The sequence below is a fragment of the Carya illinoinensis genome, chromosome 11 (assembly GCF_018687715.1).
Source record: "Carya illinoinensis cultivar Pawnee chromosome 11, C.illinoinensisPawnee_v1, whole genome shotgun sequence".
Lineage (NCBI taxonomy): Eukaryota > Viridiplantae > Streptophyta > Magnoliopsida > Fagales > Juglandaceae > Carya > Carya illinoinensis.
This window is the reverse complement of record NC_056762.1, coordinates 18,572,458-18,584,748: the sequence shown is the minus strand read 5'-3', so window position 1 is coordinate 18,584,748 and position 12,291 is coordinate 18,572,458. Positions and strand designations below refer to the sequence as shown.

At 52.5% G+C, this 12,291-nt stretch overlaps 40 non-coding genes across 40 annotated transcripts; all 40 read right to left on the bottom strand.

Moving 5' to 3' along the window:
• Nucleotides 1–98: 98 nt before the first annotated feature.
• LOC122283776 lies at nucleotides 99–217 on the bottom strand. The gene has a single exon (XR_006231168.1). It is a non-coding gene; the product is annotated as a 5S ribosomal RNA (ribosomal RNA).
• A 189-nt stretch (nucleotides 218–406) lies between these two features.
• LOC122283775 lies at nucleotides 407–525 on the bottom strand. Its single transcript, XR_006231167.1, has one exon. It is a non-coding gene; the product is annotated as a 5S ribosomal RNA (ribosomal RNA).
• Nucleotides 526–715: 190 nt separating this feature from the next.
• On the bottom strand, nucleotides 716–834 carry LOC122287230. The gene has a single exon (XR_006234531.1). It is a non-coding gene; the product is annotated as a 5S ribosomal RNA (ribosomal RNA).
• Nucleotides 835–1,023: 189 nt separating this feature from the next.
• LOC122283774 lies at nucleotides 1,024–1,142 on the bottom strand. The gene has a single exon (XR_006231166.1). It is a non-coding gene; the product is annotated as a 5S ribosomal RNA (ribosomal RNA).
• A 178-nt stretch (nucleotides 1,143–1,320) lies between these two features.
• On the bottom strand, nucleotides 1,321–1,439 carry LOC122283773. Its single transcript, XR_006231165.1, has one exon. It is a non-coding gene; the product is annotated as a 5S ribosomal RNA (ribosomal RNA).
• A 189-nt stretch (nucleotides 1,440–1,628) lies between these two features.
• LOC122283771 lies at nucleotides 1,629–1,747 on the bottom strand. The gene has a single exon (XR_006231163.1). It is a non-coding gene; the product is annotated as a 5S ribosomal RNA (ribosomal RNA).
• Nucleotides 1,748–1,936: 189 nt separating this feature from the next.
• Nucleotides 1,937–2,055, bottom strand: LOC122283770. Its single transcript, XR_006231162.1, has one exon. It is a non-coding gene; the product is annotated as a 5S ribosomal RNA (ribosomal RNA).
• A 189-nt stretch (nucleotides 2,056–2,244) lies between these two features.
• On the bottom strand, nucleotides 2,245–2,363 carry LOC122283769. Its single transcript, XR_006231161.1, has one exon. It is a non-coding gene; the product is annotated as a 5S ribosomal RNA (ribosomal RNA).
• A 178-nt stretch (nucleotides 2,364–2,541) lies between these two features.
• LOC122283768 lies at nucleotides 2,542–2,660 on the bottom strand. The gene has a single exon (XR_006231160.1). It is a non-coding gene; the product is annotated as a 5S ribosomal RNA (ribosomal RNA).
• Nucleotides 2,661–2,849: 189 nt separating this feature from the next.
• Nucleotides 2,850–2,968, bottom strand: LOC122283767. Its single transcript, XR_006231159.1, has one exon. It is a non-coding gene; the product is annotated as a 5S ribosomal RNA (ribosomal RNA).
• A 189-nt stretch (nucleotides 2,969–3,157) lies between these two features.
• Nucleotides 3,158–3,276, bottom strand: LOC122287229. Its single transcript, XR_006234530.1, has one exon. It is a non-coding gene; the product is annotated as a 5S ribosomal RNA (ribosomal RNA).
• A 189-nt stretch (nucleotides 3,277–3,465) lies between these two features.
• On the bottom strand, nucleotides 3,466–3,584 carry LOC122283766. Its single transcript, XR_006231158.1, has one exon. It is a non-coding gene; the product is annotated as a 5S ribosomal RNA (ribosomal RNA).
• A 178-nt stretch (nucleotides 3,585–3,762) lies between these two features.
• Nucleotides 3,763–3,881, bottom strand: LOC122283765. The gene has a single exon (XR_006231157.1). It is a non-coding gene; the product is annotated as a 5S ribosomal RNA (ribosomal RNA).
• A 189-nt stretch (nucleotides 3,882–4,070) lies between these two features.
• On the bottom strand, nucleotides 4,071–4,189 carry LOC122283764. Its single transcript, XR_006231156.1, has one exon. It is a non-coding gene; the product is annotated as a 5S ribosomal RNA (ribosomal RNA).
• A 189-nt stretch (nucleotides 4,190–4,378) lies between these two features.
• Nucleotides 4,379–4,497, bottom strand: LOC122283763. The gene has a single exon (XR_006231155.1). It is a non-coding gene; the product is annotated as a 5S ribosomal RNA (ribosomal RNA).
• Nucleotides 4,498–4,686: 189 nt separating this feature from the next.
• Nucleotides 4,687–4,805, bottom strand: LOC122283762. Its single transcript, XR_006231154.1, has one exon. It is a non-coding gene; the product is annotated as a 5S ribosomal RNA (ribosomal RNA).
• A 178-nt stretch (nucleotides 4,806–4,983) lies between these two features.
• Nucleotides 4,984–5,102, bottom strand: LOC122283760. The gene has a single exon (XR_006231152.1). It is a non-coding gene; the product is annotated as a 5S ribosomal RNA (ribosomal RNA).
• A 189-nt stretch (nucleotides 5,103–5,291) lies between these two features.
• On the bottom strand, nucleotides 5,292–5,410 carry LOC122283759. Its single transcript, XR_006231151.1, has one exon. It is a non-coding gene; the product is annotated as a 5S ribosomal RNA (ribosomal RNA).
• A 189-nt stretch (nucleotides 5,411–5,599) lies between these two features.
• Nucleotides 5,600–5,718, bottom strand: LOC122283758. Its single transcript, XR_006231150.1, has one exon. It is a non-coding gene; the product is annotated as a 5S ribosomal RNA (ribosomal RNA).
• A 189-nt stretch (nucleotides 5,719–5,907) lies between these two features.
• Nucleotides 5,908–6,026, bottom strand: LOC122287228. The gene has a single exon (XR_006234529.1). It is a non-coding gene; the product is annotated as a 5S ribosomal RNA (ribosomal RNA).
• Nucleotides 6,027–6,215: 189 nt separating this feature from the next.
• LOC122283757 lies at nucleotides 6,216–6,334 on the bottom strand. Its single transcript, XR_006231149.1, has one exon. It is a non-coding gene; the product is annotated as a 5S ribosomal RNA (ribosomal RNA).
• Nucleotides 6,335–6,523: 189 nt separating this feature from the next.
• On the bottom strand, nucleotides 6,524–6,642 carry LOC122287012. Its single transcript, XR_006234320.1, has one exon. It is a non-coding gene; the product is annotated as a 5S ribosomal RNA (ribosomal RNA).
• A 178-nt stretch (nucleotides 6,643–6,820) lies between these two features.
• On the bottom strand, nucleotides 6,821–6,939 carry LOC122287853. The gene has a single exon (XR_006235137.1). It is a non-coding gene; the product is annotated as a 5S ribosomal RNA (ribosomal RNA).
• A 189-nt stretch (nucleotides 6,940–7,128) lies between these two features.
• LOC122283756 lies at nucleotides 7,129–7,247 on the bottom strand. The gene has a single exon (XR_006231148.1). It is a non-coding gene; the product is annotated as a 5S ribosomal RNA (ribosomal RNA).
• Nucleotides 7,248–7,436: 189 nt separating this feature from the next.
• Nucleotides 7,437–7,555, bottom strand: LOC122283755. Its single transcript, XR_006231147.1, has one exon. It is a non-coding gene; the product is annotated as a 5S ribosomal RNA (ribosomal RNA).
• Nucleotides 7,556–7,733: 178 nt separating this feature from the next.
• On the bottom strand, nucleotides 7,734–7,852 carry LOC122283754. Its single transcript, XR_006231146.1, has one exon. It is a non-coding gene; the product is annotated as a 5S ribosomal RNA (ribosomal RNA).
• Nucleotides 7,853–8,041: 189 nt separating this feature from the next.
• Nucleotides 8,042–8,160, bottom strand: LOC122288624. Its single transcript, XR_006235879.1, has one exon. It is a non-coding gene; the product is annotated as a 5S ribosomal RNA (ribosomal RNA).
• A 189-nt stretch (nucleotides 8,161–8,349) lies between these two features.
• On the bottom strand, nucleotides 8,350–8,468 carry LOC122283753. Its single transcript, XR_006231145.1, has one exon. It is a non-coding gene; the product is annotated as a 5S ribosomal RNA (ribosomal RNA).
• Nucleotides 8,469–8,657: 189 nt separating this feature from the next.
• On the bottom strand, nucleotides 8,658–8,776 carry LOC122283752. The gene has a single exon (XR_006231144.1). It is a non-coding gene; the product is annotated as a 5S ribosomal RNA (ribosomal RNA).
• A 178-nt stretch (nucleotides 8,777–8,954) lies between these two features.
• Nucleotides 8,955–9,073, bottom strand: LOC122283750. Its single transcript, XR_006231143.1, has one exon. It is a non-coding gene; the product is annotated as a 5S ribosomal RNA (ribosomal RNA).
• Nucleotides 9,074–9,262: 189 nt separating this feature from the next.
• On the bottom strand, nucleotides 9,263–9,381 carry LOC122283748. Its single transcript, XR_006231141.1, has one exon. It is a non-coding gene; the product is annotated as a 5S ribosomal RNA (ribosomal RNA).
• A 189-nt stretch (nucleotides 9,382–9,570) lies between these two features.
• Nucleotides 9,571–9,689, bottom strand: LOC122283747. Its single transcript, XR_006231140.1, has one exon. It is a non-coding gene; the product is annotated as a 5S ribosomal RNA (ribosomal RNA).
• Nucleotides 9,690–9,878: 189 nt separating this feature from the next.
• Nucleotides 9,879–9,997, bottom strand: LOC122283746. Its single transcript, XR_006231139.1, has one exon. It is a non-coding gene; the product is annotated as a 5S ribosomal RNA (ribosomal RNA).
• A 189-nt stretch (nucleotides 9,998–10,186) lies between these two features.
• LOC122283745 lies at nucleotides 10,187–10,305 on the bottom strand. The gene has a single exon (XR_006231138.1). It is a non-coding gene; the product is annotated as a 5S ribosomal RNA (ribosomal RNA).
• Nucleotides 10,306–10,483: 178 nt separating this feature from the next.
• LOC122283744 lies at nucleotides 10,484–10,602 on the bottom strand. The gene has a single exon (XR_006231137.1). It is a non-coding gene; the product is annotated as a 5S ribosomal RNA (ribosomal RNA).
• A 189-nt stretch (nucleotides 10,603–10,791) lies between these two features.
• Nucleotides 10,792–10,910, bottom strand: LOC122283743. Its single transcript, XR_006231136.1, has one exon. It is a non-coding gene; the product is annotated as a 5S ribosomal RNA (ribosomal RNA).
• A 189-nt stretch (nucleotides 10,911–11,099) lies between these two features.
• Nucleotides 11,100–11,218, bottom strand: LOC122283742. The gene has a single exon (XR_006231135.1). It is a non-coding gene; the product is annotated as a 5S ribosomal RNA (ribosomal RNA).
• Nucleotides 11,219–11,407: 189 nt separating this feature from the next.
• On the bottom strand, nucleotides 11,408–11,526 carry LOC122283741. The gene has a single exon (XR_006231134.1). It is a non-coding gene; the product is annotated as a 5S ribosomal RNA (ribosomal RNA).
• Nucleotides 11,527–11,704: 178 nt separating this feature from the next.
• LOC122283740 lies at nucleotides 11,705–11,823 on the bottom strand. Its single transcript, XR_006231133.1, has one exon. It is a non-coding gene; the product is annotated as a 5S ribosomal RNA (ribosomal RNA).
• Nucleotides 11,824–12,012: 189 nt separating this feature from the next.
• LOC122283739 lies at nucleotides 12,013–12,131 on the bottom strand. Its single transcript, XR_006231132.1, has one exon. It is a non-coding gene; the product is annotated as a 5S ribosomal RNA (ribosomal RNA).
• Nucleotides 12,132–12,291: the final 160 nt, after the last annotated feature.

Genomic DNA, 12,291 nt, shown 5'->3' with positions numbered 1-12,291 from the left:
GATTGATAGCGATGGGGTCGGTGCGATTTTCCTAAGAATCCATTGCCCGGTTGTCGTTCCGGTCCATCCGACCGGAGATGCGGTAAAAATAAAAAGGGGGGGTGCAACACGAGGACTTCCCAGGAGGTCACCCATCCTAGTACTACTCTCGCCCAAGCACGCTTAACTGCGGAGTTCTGATGGGATCCGGTGCATTAGTGCTGGTATGATCGCACCCATCATGCTACCAGCGAAAAACTAATATAATCCTATTACGACCTAGCCGCACCCTGCCTATCTCATGCCAACCGGCGATCTGACCGATACCCATTGCTACGCGATGGGGTCGGTGCGATTTTCCTAAAAATCCATTCCCTGGTTCTCGTTCCGGTCCATCCGACCAGAGATGCGGTAAAAATTAAAAGGGGGGGTGCAACACGAGGACTTCCCAGGAGGTCACCCATCCTAGTACTACTCTCGCCCAAGCACGCTTAACTGCGGAGTTCTGATGGGATCCGGTGCATTAGTGCTGGTATGATCGCACCCATCATGCTACCAGCGAAAAACTAATATAATCCTATTACGACCTAGCCGCACCCTGCCTATCTCATGCCAACCGGCGATCTGACCGATACCCATTGCTACGCGATGGGGTCGGTGCGATTTTCCTAAAAATCCATTCCCTGGTTCTCGTTCCGGTCCATCCGACCAGAGATGCGGTAAAAATAAAAAGGGGGGGGTGCAACACGAGGACTTCCCAGGAGGTCACCCATCCTAGTACTACTCTCGCCCAAGCACGCTTAACTGCGGAGTTCTGATGGGATCCGGTGCAATAGTGCTGGTATGATCGCACCCGTCATGCTACCAGCGAAAAACTAATATAATCCTATTACGACCTAGCCGCACCATGCCTATCCCATGCCAACCGGCGATCTGATCGATACCCATTGCTACGCGATGGGGTCGGTGCGATTTTCCTAAGAATCCATTGCCCGGTTGTCGTTCCGGTCCATCCGACCGGAGATGCGGTAAAAATAAAAAGGGGGGGTGCAACACGAGGACTTCCCAGGAGGTCACCCATCCTAGTACTACTCTCGCCCAAGCACGCTTAACTGCGGAGTTCTGATGGGATCCGGTGCATTAGTGCTGGTATGATCGCACCCATCATGCTACCAGCGAAAAACTAATATAATCCTATTACGACCTAGCCGCACCCTGCCTATCCCATGCCAACTGGCGATCTGATTGATAGCGATGGGGTCGGTGCGATTTTCCTAAGAATCCATTGCCCGGTTGTCGTTCCGGTCCATCCGACCGGAGATGCGGTAAAAATAAAAAGGGGGGGTGCAACACGAGGACTTCCCAGGAGGTCACCCATCCTAGTACTACTCTCGCCCAAGCACGCTTAACTGCGGAGTTCTGATGGGATCCGGTGCATTAGTGCTGGTATGATCGCACCCATCATGCTACCAGCGAAAAACTAATATAATCCTATTACGACCTAGCCGCACCCTGCCTATCTCATGCCAACCGGCGATCTGACCGATACCCATTGCTACGCGATGGGGTCGGTGCGATTTTCCTAAAAATCCATTCCCTGGTTCTCGTTCCGGTCCATCCGACCAGAGATGCGGTAAAAATTAAAAGGGGGGGTGCAACACGAGGACTTCCCAGGAGGTCACCCATCCTAGTACTACTCTCGCCCAAGCACGCTTAACTGCGGAGTTCTGATGGGATCCGGTGCATTAGTGCTGGTATGATCGCACCCATCATTCTACCAGCGAAAAACTAATATAATCCTATTACGACCTAGCCGCACCCTGCCTATCTCATGCCAACCGGCGATCTGACCGATACCCATTGCTACACGATGGGGTCGGTGCGATTTTCCTAAAAATCCATTCCCTGGTTCTCGTTCCGGTCCATCCGACCAGAGATGCGGTAAAAATTAAAAGGGGGGGTGCAACACGAGGACTTCCCAGGAGGTCACCCATCCTAGTACTACTCTCGCCCAAGCACGCTTAACTGCGGAGTTCTGATGGGATCCGGTGCATTAGTGCTGGTATGATCGCACCCATCATGCTACCAGCGAAAAACTAATATAATCCTATTACGACCTAGCCGCACCATGCCTATCCCATGCCAACCGGCGATCTGATCGATACCCATTGCTACGCGATGGGGTCGGTGCGATTTTCCTAAGAATCCATTGCCCGGTTGTCGTTCCGGTCCATCCGACCGGAGATGCGGTAAAAATAAAAAGGGGGGGTGCAACACGAGGACTTCCCAGGAGGTCACCCATCCTAGTACTACTCTCGCCCAAGCACGCTTAACTGCGGAGTTCTGATGGGATCCGGTGCATTAGTGCTGGTATGATCGCACCCATCATGCTACCAGCGAAAAACTAATATAATCCTATTACGACCTAGCCGCACCCTGCCTATCCCATGCCAACTGGCGATCTGATTGATAGCGATGGGGTCGGTGCGATTTTCCTAAGAATCCATTGCCCGGTTGTCGTTCCGGTCCATCCGACCGGAGATGCGGTAAAAATAAAAAGGGGGGGTGCAACACGAGGACTTCCCAGGAGGTCACCCATCCTAGTACTACTCTCGCCCAAGCACGCTTAACTGCGGAGTTCTGATGGGATCCGGTGCATTAGTGCTGGTATGATCGCACCCATCATGCTACCAGCGAAAAACTAATATAATCCTATTACGACCTAGCCGCACCCTGCCTATCTCATGCCAACCGGCGATCTGACCGATACCCATTGCTACGCGATGGGGTCGGTGCGATTTTCCTAAAAATCCATTCCCTGGTTCTCGTTCCGGTCCATCCGACCAGAGATGCGGTAAAAATTAAAAGGGGGGGTGCAACACGAGGACTTCCCAGGAGGTCACCCATCCTAGTACTACTCTCGCCCAAGCACGCTTAACTGCGGAGTTCTGATGGGATCCGGTGCATTAGTGCTGGTATGATCGCACCCATCATGCTACCAGCGAAAAACTAATATAATCCTATTACGACCTAGCCGCACCCTGCCTATCTCATGCCAACCGGCGATCTGACCGATACCCATTGCTACGCGATGGGGTCGGTGCGATTTTCCTAAAAATCCATTCCCTGGTTCTCGTTCCGGTCCATCCGACCAGAGATGCGGTAAAAATAAAAAGGGGGGGTGCAACACGAGGACTTCCCAGGAGGTCACCCATCCTAGTACTACTCTCGCCCAAGCACGCTTAACTGCGGAGTTCTGATGGGATCCGGTGCAATAGTGCTGGTATGATCGCACCCGTCATGCTACCAGCGAAAAACTAATATAATCCTATTACGACCTAGCCGCACCATGCCTATCCCATGCCAACCGGCGATCTGATCGATACCCATTGCTACGCGATGGGGTCGGTGCGATTTTCCTAAGAATCCATTGCCCGGTTGTCGTTCCGGTCCATCCGACCGGAGATGCGGTAAAAATAAAAAGGGGGGGTGCAACACGAGGACTTCCCAGGAGGTCACCCATCCTAGTACTACTCTCGCCCAAGCACGCTTAACTGCGGAGTTCTGATGGGATCCGGTGCATTAGTGCTGGTATGATCGCACCCATCATGCTACCAGCGAAAAACTAATATAATCCTATTACGACCTAGCCGCACCCTGCCTATCCCATGCCAACTGGCGATCTGATTGATAGCGATGGGGTCGGTGCGATTTTCCTAAGAATCCATTGCCCGGTTGTCGTTCCGGTCCATCCGACCGGAGATGCGGTAAAAATAAAAAGGGGGGGTGCAACACGAGGACTTCCCAGGAGGTCACCCATCCTAGTACTACTCTCGCCCAAGCACGCTTAACTGCGGAGTTCTGATGGGATCCGGTGCATTAGTGCTGGTATGATCGCACCCATCATGCTACCAGCGAAAAACTAATATAATCCTATTACGACCTAGCCGCACCCTGCCTATCTCATGCCAACCGGCGATCTGACCGATACCCATTGCTACGCGATGGGGTCGGTGCGATTTTCCTAAAAATCCATTCCCTGGTTCTCGTTCCGGTCCATCCGACCAGAGATGCGGTAAAAATTAAAAGGGGGGGTGCAACACGAGGACTTCCCAGGAGGTCACCCATCCTAGTACTACTCTCGCCCAAGCACGCTTAACTGCGGAGTTCTGATGGGATCCGGTGCATTAGTGCTGGTATGATCGCACCCATCATTCTACCAGCGAAAAACTAATATAATCCTATTACGACCTAGCCGCACCCTGCCTATCTCATGCCAACCGGCGATCTGACCGATACCCATTGCTACACGATGGGGTCGGTGCGATTTTCCTAAAAATCCATTCCCTGGTTCTCGTTCCGGTCCATCCGACCAGAGATGCGGTAAAAATTAAAAGGGGGGGTGCAACACGAGGACTTCCCAGGAGGTCACCCATCCTAGTACTACTCTCGCCCAAGCACGCTTAACTGCGGAGTTCTGATGGGATCCGGTGCATTAGTGCTGGTATGATCGCACCCATCATGCTACCAGCGAAAAACTAATATAATCCTATTACGACCTAGCCGCACCATGCCTATCCCATGCCAACCGGCGATCTGATCGATACCCATTGCTACGCGATGGGGTCGGTGCGATTTTCCTAAGAATCCATTGCCCGGTTGTCGTTCCGGTCCATCCGACCGGAGATGCGGTAAAAATAAAAAGGGGGGGTGCAACACGAGGACTTCCCAGGAGGTCACCCATCCTAGTACTACTCTCGCCCAAGCACGCTTAACTGCGGAGTTCTGATGGGATCCGGTGCATTAGTGCTGGTATGATCGCACCCATCATGCTACCAGCGAAAAACTAATATAATCCTATTACGACCTAGCCGCACCCTGCCTATCCCATGCCAACTGGCGATCTGATTGATAGCGATGGGGTCGGTGCGATTTTCCTAAGAATCCATTGCCCGGTTGTCGTTCCGGTCCATCCGACCGGAGATGCGGTAAAAATAAAAAGGGGGGGTGCAACACGAGGACTTCCCAGGAGGTCACCCATCCTAGTACTACTCTCGCCCAAGCACGCTTAACTGCGGAGTTCTGATGGGATCCGGTGCATTAGTGCTGGTATGATCGCACCCATCATGCTACCAGCGAAAAACTAATATAATCCTATTACGACCTAGCCGCACCCTGCCTATCTCATGCCAACCGGCGATCTGACCGATACCCATTGCTACGCGATGGGGTCGGTGCGATTTTCCTAAAAATCCATTCCCTGGTTCTCGTTCCGGTCCATCCGACCAGAGATGCGGTAAAAATTAAAAGGCGGGGTGCAACACGAGGACTTCCCAGGAGGTCACCCATCCTAGTACTACTCTCGCCCAAGCACGCTTAACTGCGGAGTTCTGATGGGATCCGGTGCATTAGTGCTGGTATGATCGCACCCATCATGCTACCAGCGAAAAACTAATATAATCCTATTACGACCTAGCCGCACCCTGCCTATCTCATGCCAACCGGCGATCTGACCGATACCCATTGCTACGCGATGGGGTCGGTGCGATTTTCCTAAAAATCCATTCCCTGGTTCTCGTTCCGGTCCATCCGACCAGAGATGCGGTAAAAATTAAAAGGGGGGGTGCAACACGAGGACTTCCCAGGAGGTCACCCATCCTAGTACTACTCTCGCCCAAGCACGCTTAACTGCGGAGTTCTGATGGGATCCGGTGCATTAGTGCTGGTATGATCGCACCCATCATGCTACCAGCGAAAAACTAATATAATCCTATTACGACCTAGCCGCACCCTGCCTATCCCATGCCAACCGGCGATCTGATCGATACCCATTGCTACGCGATGGGGTCGGTGCGATTTTCCTAAGAATCCATTGCCCGGTTGTCGTTCCGGTCCATCCGACCGGAGATGCGGTAAAAATAAAAAGGGGGGGTGCAACACGAGGACTTCCCAGGAGGTCACCCATCCTAGTACTACTCTCGCCCAAGCACGCTTAACTGCGGAGTTCTGATGGGATCCGGTGCAATAGTGCTGGTATGATCGCACCCGTCATGCTACCAGCGAAAAACTAATATAATCCTATTACGACCTAGCCGCACCATGCCTATCCCATGCCAACCGGCGATCTGATCGATACCCATTGCTACGCGATGGGGTCGGTGCGATTTTCCTAAGAATCCATTGCCCGGTTGTCGTTCCGGTCCATCCGACCGGAGATGCGGTAAAAATAAAAAGGGGGGGTGCAACACGAGGACTTCCCAGGAGGTCACCCATCCTAGTACTACTCTCGCCCAAGCACGCTTAACTGCGGAGTTCTGATGGGATCCGGTGCATTAGTGCTGGTATGATCGCACCCATCATTCTACCAGCGAAAAACTAATATAATCCTATTACGACCTAGCCGCACCCTGCCTATCTCATGCCAACCGGCGATCTGACCGATACCCATTGCTACGCGATGGGGTCGGTGCGATTTTCCTAAAAATCCATTCCCTGGTTCTCGTTCCGGTCCATCCGACCAGAGATGCGGTAAAAATTAAAAGGGGGGGTGCAACACGAGGACTTCCCAGGAGGTCACCCATCCTAGTACTACTCTCGCCCAAGCACGCTTAACTACGGAGTTCTGATGGGATCCGGTGCATTAGTGCTGGTATGATCGCACCCATCATGCTACCAGCGAAAAACTAATATAATCCTATTACGACCTAGCCGCACCCTGCCTATCCCATGCCAACTGGCGATCTGATTGATAGCGATGGGGTCGGTGCGATTTTCCTAAGAATCCATTGCCCGGTTGTCGTTCCGGTCCATCCGACCGGAGATGCGGTAAAAATAAAAAGGGGGGGTGCAACACGAGGACTTCCCAGGAGGTCACCCATCCTAGTACTACTCTCGCCCAAGCACGCTTAACTGCGGAGTTCTGATGGGATCCGGTGCATTAGTGCTGGTAGGATCGCACCCATCATGCTACCAGCGAAAAACTAATATAATCCTATTACGACCTAGCCGCACCATGCCTATCCCATGCCAACCGGCGATCTGATCGATACCCATTGCTACGCGATGGGGTCGGTGCGATTTTCCTAAGAATCCATTGCCCGGTTGTCGTTCCGGTCCATCCGACCGGAGATGCGGTAAAAATAAAAAGGAGGGGTGCAACACGAGGACTTCCCAGGAGGTCACCCATCCTAGTACTACTCTCGCCCAAGCACGCTTAACTGCGGAGTTCTGATGGGATCCGGTGCATTAGTGCTGGTATGATCGCACCCATCATGCTACCAGCGAAAAACTAATATAATCCTATTACGACCTAGCCGCACCATGCCTATCCCATGCCAACCGGCGATCTGATCGATACCCATTGCTACGCGATGGGGTCGGTGCGATTTTCCTAAGAATCCATTGCCCGGTACTCGTTCCGGTCCATCCGACCGGAGATGCGGTAAAAATAAAAACGGGGGGTGCAACACGAGGACTTCCCAGGAGGTCACCCATCCTAGTACTACTCTCGCCCAAGCACGCTTAACTGCGGAGTTCTGATGGGATCCGGTGCATTAGTGCTGGTATGATCGCACCCATCATGCTACCAGCGAAAAACTAATATAATCCTATTACGACCTAGCCGCACCCTGCCTATCCCATGCCAACTGGCGATCTGATTGATAGCGATGGGGTCGGTGCGATTTTCCTAAGAATCCATTGCCCGGTTGTCGTTCCGGTCCATCCGACCGGAGATGCGGTAAAAATAAAAAGGGGGGGTGCAACACGAGGACTTCCCAGGAGGTCACCCATCCTAGTACTACTCTCGCCCAAGCACGCTTAACTGCGGAGTTCTGATGGGATCCGGTGCATTAGTGCTGGTATGATCGCACCCATCATGCTACCAGCGAAAAACTAATATAATCCTATTACGACCTAGCCGCACCATGCCTATCCCATGCCAACCGGCGATCTGATCGATACCCATTGCTACGCGATGGGGTCGGTGCGATTTTCTTAAGAATCCATTGCCCGGTTGTCGTTCCGGTCCATCCGACCGGAGATGCGGTAAAAATAAAAAGGGGGGGTGCAACACGAGGACTTCCCAGGAGGTCACCCATCCTAGTACTACTCTCTCCCAAGCACGCTTAACTGCGGAGTTCTGATGGGATCCGGTGCATTAGTGCTGGTATGATCGCACCCATCATGCTACCAGCGAAAAACTAATATAATCCTATTACGACCTAGCCGCACCATGCCTATCCCATGCCAACCGGCGATCTGATCGATACCCATTGCTACGCGATGGGGTCGGTGCGATTTTCCTAAGAATCCATTGCCCGGTTGTCGTTCCGGTCCATCCGACCGGAGATGCGGTAAAAATAAAAAGGGGGGGTGCAACACGAGGACTTCCCAGGAGGTCACCCATCCTAGTACTACTCTCGCCCAAGCACGCTTAACTGCGGAGTTCTGATGGGATCCGGTGCATTAGTGCTGGTATGATCGCACCCATCATGCTACCAGCGAAAAACTAATATAATCCTATTACGACCTAGCCGCACCCTGCCTATCCCATGCCAACCGGCGATCTGATCGATACCCATTGCTACGCGATGGGGTCGGTGCGATTTTCCTAAGAATCCATTGCCCGGTACTCGTTCCGGTCCATCCGACCGGAGATGCGGTAAAAATAAAAAAGGGGGGTGCAACACGAGGACTTCCCAGGAGGTCACCCATCCTAGTACTACTCTCGCCCAAGCACGCTTAACTGCGGAGTTCTGATGGGATCCGGTGCATTAGTGCTGGTATGATCGCACCCATCATGCTACCAGCGAAAAACTAATATAATCCTATTACGACCTAGCCGCACCCTGCCTATCCCATGCCAACTGGCGATCTGATTGATAGCGATGGGGTCGGTGCGATTTTCCTAAGAATCCATTGCCCGGTTGTCGTTCCGGTCCATCCGACCGGAGATGCGGTAAAAATAAAAAGGGGGGGTGCAACACGAGGACTTCCCAGGAGGTCACCCATCCTAGTACTACTCTCGCCCAAGCACGCTTAACTGCGGAGTTCTGATGGGATCCGGTGCATTAGTGCTGGTATGATCGCACCCATCATGCTACCAGCGAAAAACTAATATAATCCTATTACGACCTAGCCGCACCCTGCCTATCTCATGCCAACCGGCGATCTGACCGATACCCATTGCTACGCGATGGGGTCGGTGCGATTTTCCTAAAAATCCATTCCCTGGTTCTCGTTCCGGTCCATCCGACCAGAGATGCGGTAAAAATTAAAAGGGGGGGTGCAACACGAGGACTTCCCAGGAGGTCACCCATCCTAGTACTACTCTCGCCCAAGCACGCTTAACTGCGGAGTTCTGATGGGATCCGGTGCATTAGTGCTGGTATGATCGCACCCATCATGCTACCAGCGAAAAACTAATATAATCCTATTACGACCTAGCCGCACCCTGCCTATCTCATGCCAACCGGCGATCTGACCGATACCCATTGCTACGCGATGGGGTCGGTGCGATTTTCCTAAAAATCCATTCCCTGGTTCTCGTTCCGGTCCATCCGACCAGAGATGCGGTAAAAATTAAAAGGGGGGGTGCAACACGAGGACTTCCCAGGAGGTCACCCATCCTAGTACTACTCTCGCCCAAGCACGCTTAACTGCGGAGTTCTGATGGGATCCGGTGCATTAGTGCTGGTATGATCGCACCCATCATGCTACCAGCGAAAAACTAATATAATCCTATTACGACCTAGCCGCACCCTGCCTATCCCATGCCAACCGGCGATCTGATCGATACCCATTGCTACGCGATGGGGTCGGTGCGATTTTCCTAAGAATCCATTGCCCGGTTGTCGTTCCGGTCCATCCGACCGGAGATGCGGTAAAAATAAAAAGGGGGGGTGCAACACGAGGACTTCCCAGGAGGTCACCCATCCTAGTACTACTCTCGCCCAAGCACGCTTAACTGCGGAGTTCTGATGGGATCCGGTGCATTAGTGCTGGTATGATCGCACCCGTCATGCTACCAGCGAAAAACTAATATAATCCTATTACGACCTAGCCGCACCATGCCTATCCCATGCCAACCGGCGATCTGATCGATACCCATTGCTACGCGATGGGGTCGGTGCGATTTTCCTAAGAATCCATTGCCCGGTTGTCGTTCCGGTCCATCCGACCGGAGATGCGGTAAAAATAAAAAGGGGGGGTGCAACACGAGGACTTCCCAGGAGGTCACCCATCCTAGTACTACTCTCGCCCAAGCACGCTTAACTGCGGAGTTCTGATGGGATCCGGTGCATTAGTGCTGGTATGATCGCACCCATCATGCTACCAGCGAAAAACTAATATAATCCTATTACGACCTAGCCGCACCCTGCCTATCCCATGCCAACTGGCGATCTGATTGATAGCGATGGGGTCGGTGCGATTTTCCTAAGAATCCATTGCCCGGTTGTCGTTCCGGTCCATCCGACCGGAGATGCGGTAAAAATAAAAAGGGGGGGTGCAACACGAGGACTTCCCAGGAGGTCACCCATCCTAGTACTACTCTCGCCCAAGCACGCTTAACTGCGGAGTTCTGATGGGATCCGGTGCATTAGTGCTGGTATGATCGCACCCATCATGCTACCAGCGAAAAACTAATATAATCCTATTACGACCTAGCCGCACCCTGCCTATCTCATGCCAACCGGCGATCTGACCGATACCCATTGCTACGCGATGGGGTCGGTGCGATTTTCCTAAAAATCCATTCCCTGGTTCTCGTTCCGGTCCATCCGACCAGAGATGCGGTAAAAATTAAAAGGGGGGGTGCAACACGAGGACTTCCCAGGAGGTCACCCATCCTAGTACTACTCTCGCCCAAGCACGCTTAACTGCGGAGTTCTGATGGGATCCGGTGCATTAGTGCTGGTATGATCGCACCCATCATTCTACCAGCGAAAAACTAATATAATCCTATTACGACCTAGCCGCACCCTGCCTATCTCATGCCAACCGGCGATCTGACCGATACCCATTGCTACACGATGGGGTCGGTGCGATTTTCCTAAAAATCCATTCCCTGGTTCTCGTTCCGGTCCATCCGACCAGAGATGCGGTAAAAATTAAAAGGGGGGGTGCAACACGAGGACTTCCCAGGAGGTCACCCATCCTAGTACTACTCTCGCCCAAGCACGCTTAACTGCGGAGTTCTGATGGGATCCGGTGCATTAGTGCTGGTATGATCGCACCCATCATGCTACCAGCGAAAAACTAATATAATCCTATTACGACCTAGCCGCACCATGCCTATCCCATGCCAACCGGCGATCTGATCGATACCCATTGCTACGCGATGGGGTCGGTGCGATTTTCCTAAGAATCCATTGCCCGGTTGTCGTTCCGGTCCATCCGACCGGAGATGCGGTAAAAATAAAAAGGGGGGGTGCAACACGAGGACTTCCCAGGAGGTCACCCATCCTAGTACTACTCTCGCCCAAGCACGCTTAACTGCGGAGTTCTGATGGGATCCGGTGCATTAGTGCTGGTATGATCGCACCCATCATGCTACCAGCGAAAAACTAATATAATCCTATTACGACCTAGCCGCACCCTGCCTATCCCATGCCAACTGGCGATCTGATTGATAGCGATGGGGTCGGTGCGATTTTCCTAAGAATCCATTGCCCGGTTGTCGTTCCGGTCCATCCGACCGGAGATGCGGTAAAAATAAAAAGGGGGGGTGCAACACGAGGACTTCCCAGGAGGTCACCCATCCTAGTACTACTCTCGCCCAAGCACGCTTAACTGCGGAGTTCTGATGGGATCCGGTGCATTAGTGCTGGTATGATCGCACCCATCATGCTACCAGCGAAAAACTAATATAATCCTATTACGACCTAGCCGCACCCTGCCTATCTCATGCCAACCGGCGATCTGACCGATACCCATTGCTACGCGATGGGGTCGGTGCGATTTTCCTAAAAATCCATTCCCTGGTTCTCGTTCCGGTCCATCCGACCAGAGATGCGGTAAAAATTAAAAGGGGGGGTGCAACACGAGGACTTCCCAGGAGGTCACCCATCCTAGTACTACTCTCGCCCAAGCACGCTTAACTGCGGAGTTCTGATGGGATCCGGTGCATTAGTGCTGGTATGATCGCACCCATCATGCTACCAGCGAAAAACTAATATAATCCTATTACGACCTAGCCGCACCCTGCCTATCTCATGCCAACCGGCGATCTGACCGATACCCATTGCTACGCGATGGGGTCGGTGCGATTTTCCTAAAAATCCATTCCCTGGTTCTCGTTCCGGTCCATCC